Genomic DNA, 10412 nt, shown 5'->3' with positions numbered 1-10412 from the left:
CGCTAAATAGGGGATACATTTACAAATTGGTTAACGCCGTACCTGGCTCATCTCAATTTACCTCAAATGACTTTCTCAGTATAAGCTTCCGCCAACAGGGGATATGTTGTAGAGGGAGCAGACACTAACACTCTGGAATAGCAAAGCAATAATAAACCATCTACTTAGGCATGCTAAAGTTCACGTGTCTTGGGGCGTAGCAGTTGAGAAACATTTTGCTGAGCCTTACCCGCTCATGTTTGCAGCAGGCTTGGAAACACATCAAAACCCAAGCACTAGAGAGAGTTTAAGTTCCCAGCCACTCCTACACAGAGCATGATGCCCTGCACATCCCCTCCCATCCATAGCTGATCTTAGAAAAATTAGATTTGCACATCGCACCATTTCAAGCTGTAGCGGGGGATGCTCCTCATTTCCCCCATCTGCTAGATATCTATTCCAATGTTGCCATCAATGATACTCAGTGACAATTCCATCAAAGATGGGGTCTCATTGGCACTGCCAGGCAACCAAGCAGTTACATATAGGTAATACAGAGATACCATCATTTAGCGCCTGACTCTACGCCAATAATAAGTTTCAATTTAGCGGGTTTAAGCAAGAAAATGAATTACAAAGATTGGATTGCATACATGAAGTTGCAGGATATATGCTGTATGCCAGAAACCTGGGCAGCAGAAACTATTGATCTAGAGGGTTATGTATCTTTTAATACGCCTGCTATAACCCAGCTGAGAGGAAAGGCAAAGGAAGGCCTACATATCTGGGTCAATGCATCTTGTACACTTAATACAAAACTATTATTCTCCCCCATAGGTAAAAACATCCAAAACTGAAGCTTGAAAGAGGTAAGGGACTGATAGATCTTATTAACATCTACCTTCCACCGTGTGGGAAGAAAGAAACCTCGACTCTCATGGAAGCACTGGAGTCACTACTTTTTTCTTTAAGGAATGAAAGCTTAGCCAGTCATCATTATCCAAAAATCAGGAAAGAATAAAAGTTCTATGGGGGGATTTTAATACAAGACTCAGTCCTGCAGGTCCAATAAGTAATGATAGAGGACCATGCTTGGTGGCTCCCTTCATATAACCTATGCAAAGAATATATGTCATCAAAAAAAGGGTGAGCAAGTAACCATGATTATCCTAAATGTTGGCCTAAGACCATTGAACAGTTGCACCACCTCTGATTTCCCCCCAAGACCAACTTACTGGACTGGGAAGCGTGCTAATGTAATTGATTACTTTATGATTAATCTGAAGGCTTTGTACCAGGTAATCAACATTAGGCATGGGCATAAAATCCGTTCCGCTCGCAGAATTTGCGGATTTTTGGCAAATTCGCAATCCGCGAACTCTCGCGAATTTGCTGAAAATTCGCAAATTCGAACGCAGCGGATTTTTTTGCTTGTTGATACAATATTGCGGCGCGCGGCATTCACTTACCGTCATTCAGCGTTTGCAGAGTTGTTTTTCTCCATGTTTTGCGTGTGCTGCGCCATTTTGGATCTTGCTGCGGATCCCGCGGGAGTTTTTCGACCACGATTACGTCATCGCGGCTTGCCACCTTGAACAGCGAGAGTTTGTCAACGCGAGTACGCCGTGATCACGCATCGCGGGAGTTCGCAATTGCGAACACGTAGATGCGGCGGGCAGCAACAATCTCGCACTCGCGAAATTGCAAAATTTGCAATTCTGCACAAGAAATCCACCAGCAAGCAGAATAAACCTTCTGAAAATGATGATTTTTTATCAGAATAACTCCTCAGGTTGACATTTGCCTGCACTTTTTTTTGCAAGGAGTCCATTTGGGGGGTGGGGGTGGTAGGAAGGAAGTTCCCCCCAGTCTCCAATTTCCTCTTCCTGTCCAGCAGGCTCCTCCCAGTGCTTTTTTCATGTACTGGTCACTTTGATTTGGATCTTGAACTGGAAGGATTACTTTTTGTGGATGCTGCTGGATATTTGGATTTGAGGCCTTTTTGACTTTCTTTGCATCACTTTTGGATTAGAAATTTCACAAGTAAGTTTGTTTGGGGCATTACAGTTGCTGCAACTACAATTTTGGAATTTTCGATTTTTGGGCTGCTGTTGGGGCCTTTTGCCCAGAGGTACTCAGTGGTACATGGACTGAGTCTTTCTGTGGGGTCTCTTTAATGTAAACATCATGGAGGGCATGGATGGCATTGGATTGTGGTGATTTTTGTGTGTTTTTTTATTTTTGGGCTATTGTTGGGGCCTTTTGCCCAGGGGTACTCAGTGGTGCATGGACTGATTCTTTCTGTGGGGTCTCTTTAATGTAAACATCATGGAGGGTATGGATGGCATTGGATTGTGGTAATATTTGTGTGTTTTTCGATTTTTGGGCTGTTGTTGGGGCCTTTTGCCCAGGGGTACTCTGTGGTGCATGGGCCTAGTCTTTCTGTGGGGTGTCTTGAATTTGAACATGATTGAGGGCATGGATGGCATTGGATTGTGGTGTTTGTGTGTTTTTCGATTTTTGGGCTGTTGTTGGGGCCTTTTGCCCAGGGGTACTCAGTGGTGCATGGACTGAGTCTTTCTGTGGGGTCTCCTTAATATAAACAACATGGAGGGCATAGATGGCATTGGATTGTGGTGATTTTTGTGTGTTTTTCGATTTTTGGGGGTGGTGATGGGGCCTGTCCATGTGGGTGGGGGCCATTTTGAGGACTGGTACAGGCAGGGCCTGGCCATGTGGTGGGGGTCTGGCGGCCATCTTGAAGCCAGGTGGTGTGCATTGTTGTGCCGTAGGCCTGCACCCAGTCTGCCATGCTTTCATCCATTATGCCCAGGGGTACTCTCTGGTGCATGGGCCTAGTCTCTCTGTGGGGTGTCTTGAATTTGAACATGATTGAGGGTATGGATGGCATTTGATTATGGTGATTTTTGTGTGTTTTTCGATTTTTGGGCTGTTGTTGGGGCCTTTTGCCCAGGGGTACCCTGTGGTGCATGGGCCTACTCTTTCTGTGGGGTGTCTTGAATTTGAACATGATTGAGGGCATGGATGGCATTGGATTGTTGTGATTTTTGTGTGTTTTTCGATTTTTGGGCTGTTGTTGGGGCCTTTTGCCCAGGGGTACTCTCTGGTGCATGGGTCTAGTCTTTCTGTGAGGTGTCTTGAATTTGAACATGATTGAGGGCATGGATGGCATTGGATTGTGGTGATTTTTGTGTGTTTTTCGATTTTTGGGCTGTTGTTGGGGCCTTTTGCCCAGGGGTGCTCTGTGGTGCATGGGCCTAGTCTTTCTGTGGGGTGTCTTGAATTTGAACATGATTGAGGGCATGGATGGCATTGGATTGTGGTGATTTTTGTGTGTTTTTACGATTTTTTGGGGTGTTGATGGGGCCTGTCCATGTGGGTGGGGGCCATTTTGAGGACTGGTACAGGCAGGGTCTGCCATGTGGTGGGGGTCTAGGGGCCATTTTGAAGCCAAGCAGTGTGCTTTGTTGTGCCATAGGCCTGCACCAAGTCTGCCATGCTTTCATCTATTATGCCCAGGGGTGCTCTGTGGTGCATGGGCCTAGTCTTTCTGTGCGGTGTCTTGAATTTGAACATGATTGAGGGCATGGATGGCATTGGATTGTGGTGATTTTTGTGTGTGTTTCGATTTTTGGGCTGTTGTTGGGGCCTTTTGCCCATGGGTACTCTGTGGTGCATGTACCTAGTCTTTCTGTGGGGTGTCTTGAATTTTAACATGATTGACGGCATGGATGGCATTGGATTGTGGTGATTTTTGTGCGTTTTTTCGATTTTTTGGGGTTTTGATGGGGCCTGTCTATGTGGGTGGGGGCCATTTTGAGGACTGGTACAGGCAGGGCCTGGCCATGTGGTGGGGGTCTAGGGGCCATTTTTAAGCCAGGCAGTTTGCTTTGTTGTGCCATAGGCCTGCACCCAGTATGCCATGCTTTCATCCATTATGCCCAGGGGTGCTCTGTGGTGCATGGGCCTAGTTTTTTTTGTGGGGTGTCTTGAATTTGAACATGATTGAGGGCATGGATGGCATTGGATTGTGGTGATTTTTGTGTGTTTTTCGATTTTTGGGGTGTTGTTGGGGCCTTTTGCCCAGGGGTACTCTGTGGTGCATGGGCCTAGTCTTTCTGTGGGGTGTCTTGAATTTGAACATGATTGAGGGCATGGATGGCATTGGATTGTGGTGATTTCGGTGTGTTTTTCGATTTTTGGGCTGTTGTTGGGGCCTTTTACCCAGGGGTACTCTGTGGTGCATGGGCCTAGTCTTTCTGTGAGGTGTCTTGAATTTGAACATGATTGAGGGTATGGATGGCATTGGATTGTGGTGATTTTTGTGTGCTTTTCGATTTTTGGGCTGTTGTTGGGACCTTTTTCCCAGGGGTACTCTGTGGTGCATGGGCCTAGTCTTTCTGTGGGGTGTCTTGAATTTGAACATGATTGAGAGCATGGATGGCATTGGATTGTGGTGATTTTTGTGTGTTTTTACGATTTTTTGGGGTGTTGATGGGGCCTGTCCATGTGGGTGGGGGCCATTTTGAGGACTGGTACAGGCAGGGCCTGGCCATGTGGTGGGGGTCTAGGGGCCATTTTTAAGCCAGGCAGTTTGCTTTGTTGTGCCATAGGCCTGCACCAAGTTTGCCATGCTTTCATCCATTATGCCCAGGGGTGCTCTGTGGTGCATGGGCCTAGTCTTTCTGTGGGGTGTCTTGAATTTGAACATGATTGAGGGCATGGATGGCATTGGATTGTGGTGATTTTTGTGCGTTTTTTTCCGATTTTTGGGGGTTTTGATGGGGCCTGTCCATGTGGGTGGGGGCCATTTTGAGGACTGGTACAGGCAGGGCCTGGCCATGTGGTGGGGGTCTAGGGGCCATTTTGAAGCCAGTCAGTGTGCTTTGTTGTGCCATAGGCCTGCACCCAGTCTGCCATGCTTTCATCCATTATGCCCAGGGGTGCTCTGTGGTGCATGGGCCTAGTCTTTCTGTGGGGTGTCTTGAATTTGAACATGATTGAGGGCATGGATGGCATTGGATTGTGGTGATTTGTGTGTGTTTTTCGTTTTTTGGGCTGTTGTTGGGGCCTTTTGCCCAGGGGTACTCTGTTGTGCATGGGCCTAGTCTTTCTGTGGGGTGTCTTGAATTTGAACATGATTGAGGGCATGCATGGGATTGGATTGTGGTGATCTTTGTGTGTTTTTCGATTTTTGGGCTGTTGTTGGGGCCTTTTGCCCAGGGGTACTCTGTGGTGCATGGGCCTAGTCTTTCTGTGGGGTGTCTTGAATTTGAACATGATTGAGGGCATGGATGGCATTGGATTGTTGTGATTTTTGTGTGTTTTTTCGATTTTTTGGGGTGTTGATGGGGCCTGTCCATGTGGGTGGGGGCCATTTTAAGGACTGGTACAGGCAAGGCCTGGCCATGTGGTGGGGGTCTAGGGGCCATTTTTAAGCCAGGCAGTTTGCTTTGTTGTGCCATAGGCCTGCACCAAGTTTGCCATGCTTTCATCCATTATGCCCAGGGGTGCTCTGTGGTGCATGGGCCTAGTCTTTCTGTGGGGTGTCTTGAATTTGAACATGATTGAGGGCATGGATGGCATTGGATTGTGGTGATTTTTGTGCGTTTTTTTCCGATTTTTGGGGGTTTTGATGGGGCCTGTCCATGTGGGTGGGGGCCATTTTGAGGACTGGTACAGGCAGGGCCTGGCCATGTGGTGGGGGTCTAGGGGCCATTTTGAAGCCAGTCAGTGTGCTTTGTTGTGCCATAGGCCTGCACCCAGTCTGCCATGCTTTCATCCATTATGCCCAGGGGTGCTCTGTGGTGCATGGGCCTAGTCTTTCTGTGGGGTGTCTTGAATTTGAACATGATTGAGGGCATGGATGGCATTGGATTGTGGTGATTTGTGTGTGTTTTTCGTTTTTTGGGCTGTTGTTGGGGCCTTTTGCCCAGGGGTACTCTGTTGTGCATGGGCCTAGTCTTTCTGTGGGGTGTCTTGAATTTGAACATGATTGAGGGCATGCATGGGATTGGATTGTGGTGATCTTTGTGTGTTTTTCGATTTTTGGGCTGTTGTTGGGGCCTTTTGCCCAGGGGTACTCTGTGGTGCATGGGCCTAGTCTTTCTGTGGGGTGTCTTGAATTTGAACATGATTGAGGGCATGGATGGCATTGGATTGTTGTGATTTTTGTGTGTTTTTTCGATTTTTTGGGGTGTTGATGGGGCCTGTCCATGTGGGTGGGGGCCATTTTAAGGACTGGTACAGGCAAGGCCTGGCCATGTGGTGGGGGTCTAGGGGCCATTTTGAAGCCAGGCAGTGTGCTCTGTTGTGCCATAGGCCTGCACCCAGTCTGCCATGCTTTCATCCATTATGCCCAGGGGTACTCTGTCAGTGGTGCATTTTATTGGTCTTTCCATTTTGGGGGGTGGGTATAATAAAAATGCTTACTTGCAAACTATTAATTGAAGCGCTACATATACAACATTTATTTAACTGATGTTCCTCTGGCTTTGTTTGCTTTTAGGTGCAGAAAGACGAATCATCAGCCTCATCGTTCCTCATCAGTGCCAGGAACAAGTCCTGCTGCGGTGTGTGCAGCACAACGTCACATGTGGCCACAGACAACTCTGCAACTTGTGCAACTGCGGCCTGCTGTTCTGACATCTGAAGAAGATGGCCCCAAAAAAAGTTGCCCGTAGCTTCTCTAGCAAGGGAGTTGCCAGTAAGGAGCAGAAGAAGCAATTGGCGCCACTTACCAAGGAGACTGGTGTGCCGACCGCTGCATTATTTGGGAAAAAAAAGATCGCATTCAGCAGCAGCGGGGTCTGCTGGGGACCAAGCTGGGAGCAGCACCCCCGCTCCATTGGGCTCAATGCCACCACCACCACGCCAACTTAAGTCCAAGCCCTTGAGTGCTGCAGAGGCAGCCAGTCTAGTTGTTCAATCACCATCGACCAGTGATGTTGGCTCATTGCAAGAAAGTAGCAGCATCCCTCAATCAACACAGGTTGTTGTAACTCATCTCACGAGTGTTCAACAACCACAGCCGTAACAACAACCACATGTGCAAGCACAAGCCCAAGTACATGTGGAAGGAGAGGCAGTGCAAGGAGATGCGCAAGCAGAGGTGCATGGAGCGGCACAAGTGTCCACAATAGTTGTTCCTCCCGAAGTAGGGGCACATCAGGAAATCGACATTCAAGCTGAGGTATCATTTGAGGAAGCCACTCCTCCTGATCATTCATTGTCTTCCATATCCCTAGCAAGGAAAAGATCAAGGATGGTGTCTACATCTTCTTCAAGCCCCCTTCCTTCTGATGATATTGATGACTATTGGGAACCACCACAGCCGTCTGAGAGTGAGGCACACCATGATCTGACAAAGGTAGCTAAGCGTAAAAGGAAGGTCCCCGAAAGTCTTGTACTTATGGAGTGTGATGATGACGCTGAACAAGAAGTGGCGTATACTCCTGCTGATGAAGACTCTCATGGCGACGATGCAGTCATCATACACGTTACTCCAGCCTCAGCTGGAATGCATCAAACAGACATTTTTACCCTAGCCCGAAATGCTGCTGAGCGTGATGTTGTCGACGTGGCAATGGGACCACCACCAATGCAGTTAGCTAGTACACCACCACCTACCGCTTCCATATTTTCTCGCCAGAAGGGACCTCCATCCACCTCGACCTCCATTTCCTCAATTAGTGGTGCTGCAAGTGCACAACGTAGTAAAGTTCGGCAACACACATCCTCCACTTCATCTGGCATTAGCATTCCCAGTATCGCCTCCTCCGCCCCCCACAGACATTTGAAGTCCGCAGTTTGGGACTTCTTTAGTGTTAGCCCAACAAGGGAAAACATAGCCATTTGTACCATTTGTAAGCTTAGAGTTAGTCGTGGTAAGCCTGGTACCAACTATGGTACCGGAGGCCAGAGATGTCATCTTGAGAGACAGCACACTGTCAAATGGCATGCGCACCTAAAGGAGATCAAGGAAGCCCGAATTGCAAGTCAACAAACTGTATCCGTTGATGTTTCATCTGATGATGATGAGGAGGAAGAAGCGTCAAACATTTCTTCACTTACACCCAGTACCCCTGTCAGCAGCACACCCCTGCAAGATATATGAGCCACACTAAGAGTGTGGGAGAGAGTGAGACACCAATGCAAAAAAGTTAATCATCACCGAGCGTAACTGGGTCGAAGAAGTCATCATCATCCCGTAAAATGGTCCAGCCCACCATTAGAAGCATGTTGTTTTCAGATGCGCCATTTGAACGCAACCACCCAATGACGCGTCTGTATAACACTAAGCTGGCTAAAATGCTAGCGCTGGACCTTCTCCCTTTTTCTTTTGTGGAAGAGGTTGGTTTTCTTGAATTAGTGGCAACGCTCTGCCCTAAATGGAAGGTTCCTAGCCGGTTCTATTTTGCCAGAGTTGCAGTTCAAGCACTACGTGAAGATGTGCTGGAAGTGATTGGGGCAGCTTTGCAGAAGAGTGCTGTTCACACTATACACCTGACAATAGACATGTGGACCAGTTGCCAAGCCGTTGATTACATGTGCATCACTGCACACTGTGTCTCTTTTTCAGGGGTTAAAGCAAAGCTAAACGCAGGTGTTGACCCGAACAACGTTTTTAAAGCTGCTCAGAAACATGCAACACTAGCCATGTTTTGCATGGAGAAAAGTCATACAGGAAAAACATTTTGCAGGAGTTTAACACAAAGGTCTTTCAATGGCTGTCCCCAAGAAAATGCATGATTGGTTATGTTTCCACGGATAATGGGGCCAATGTAGTTAAGGCCATGGATACGGGTAACTATTTCAGAGTGCCGTGTTTGGCGCACTGTATAAACCTGGTTGTTTAAAAATTCTTGAGTGAAGAAAGTCCAGTGTGCGAGTTACTGACCACCTGCCGAAGAATGTGCACACATTTCAACCATTCTTTTAAGTCCCGGAAGCAGCTGAGGTGCCTGCAATATGAACATAAACTGCCAGTGAAAGCACTCATCCAGGCGGTGGTAACACGTTGGACCTCAACCTTCTACATGCTTGAGCGTCTGTTTGAGCAGTGTGCGGTAGTCGATCAGTATATCTTTACACAGGGTGCAGCTATGAAGGACCTGAGGATACAGGTGGAGTAATGGAAGCTAGTTAAAAGCCTGACAGACATGCTTTGTCCTTTTGAGGTCTTCACGTGTGCAGTCAGCAGGGAGGACTGTAATTTGGGAAAAGCTATCCCATTGTTGCCCATGCTAGAGCACCAACTGAAGGCGGTATCTTCTACGTTTCAAAATGACGAAGAAAAGGAACAAGCATTTGAGTTGGCGGAGAAGTTATTACAGCGCCTACTTTGCGATGAACGTCTTCAAAAGATCCACACAGAACAGCATTACATTTGTGCTACTATTCTGGATCCACAGTACAAAAAGGCACTGGCAGGCAGAGTATTCTTTCCTTTTGATGACGCAGAAGTTACAAAGTACAAACATGGGCTAGCTGTGGCAGCCAGGAGGTTTGAAAAAGAACGGCAGGAAATTGAAGGAAAAGGCAGTACATCAGCATCAGCTTGGGTTTGCTTCTCAAAAGGTCCCTGCAAAAAGTAAGCAAAGTGGAGAAACCCTGGAGAACCTTGAGTCGATGGTGCAGGACTATCTGAATGACTCAACAGAGGTCTATGTTCATGATGACCCATTGGCGTATTGGCATGGGAAAAGAGAATTGTGGCCAGAGATCACCAACCTGGCTATAAATTACTTGTCTTGCCAACTCGCAAGCGTGTCTTCTGAACGTGTTTTCAGTGCTGCTGGTGGCATTGTAACTTGCAAAAGGACCCGCCTCTCGCCCAAAAATGTGGAGAGGTTAACAATGATCAAGATGAATCAACACCTCATACCACCAGATTACAAAATACGAGAATACACGCAGGAAGAAGATGAGGAGGACACCAACTTAGATGAGGGAAGTTCTTCTCTGTTAGGTGACCTACTCCTGCCTGAATTCGCAGAGTATGAGGACGAGCTCTTCTTCCCTGACACCGAGCCCTGAAAATTAGTCAATGAATCAATAACTTTCTTTTTCATCCTTATTCACTTTTATTCCTGTGTGTCTGTCTTTCTTTGTTTTGCAAAATTATATAAAAAAAACTTTAATCACCTAATCACAAAAACAAGCCCATCAGCAGAACTGTCTTCACTTATTTGCTTATTGATTTGAAGGTGCCGCAGTCTGCATTCCTCAGGTTCACAAGTTCACAAGAACATGCTCCTCTATCCTCCTCCTCCAGACTCCTATTTCCCTCAACGCAGATGGCTGGATTACGCCCAATGAAGAAAGACTCTGCACTTGTGGGGGTGTTCTACTTCTTTGCGGGTGAGTTGACGGGTCTGGGGCCATTGCTGGGAAGGTCTAATACCGGATAA

This window comes from Lissotriton vulgaris, chromosome 1_1 (genome assembly GCF_964263255.1).
Source record: "Lissotriton vulgaris chromosome 1_1, aLisVul1.2, whole genome shotgun sequence".
Taxonomy (NCBI): domain Eukaryota; kingdom Metazoa; phylum Chordata; class Amphibia; order Caudata; family Salamandridae; genus Lissotriton; species Lissotriton vulgaris.
Note: the sequence above shows the minus strand (reverse complement) of the source record.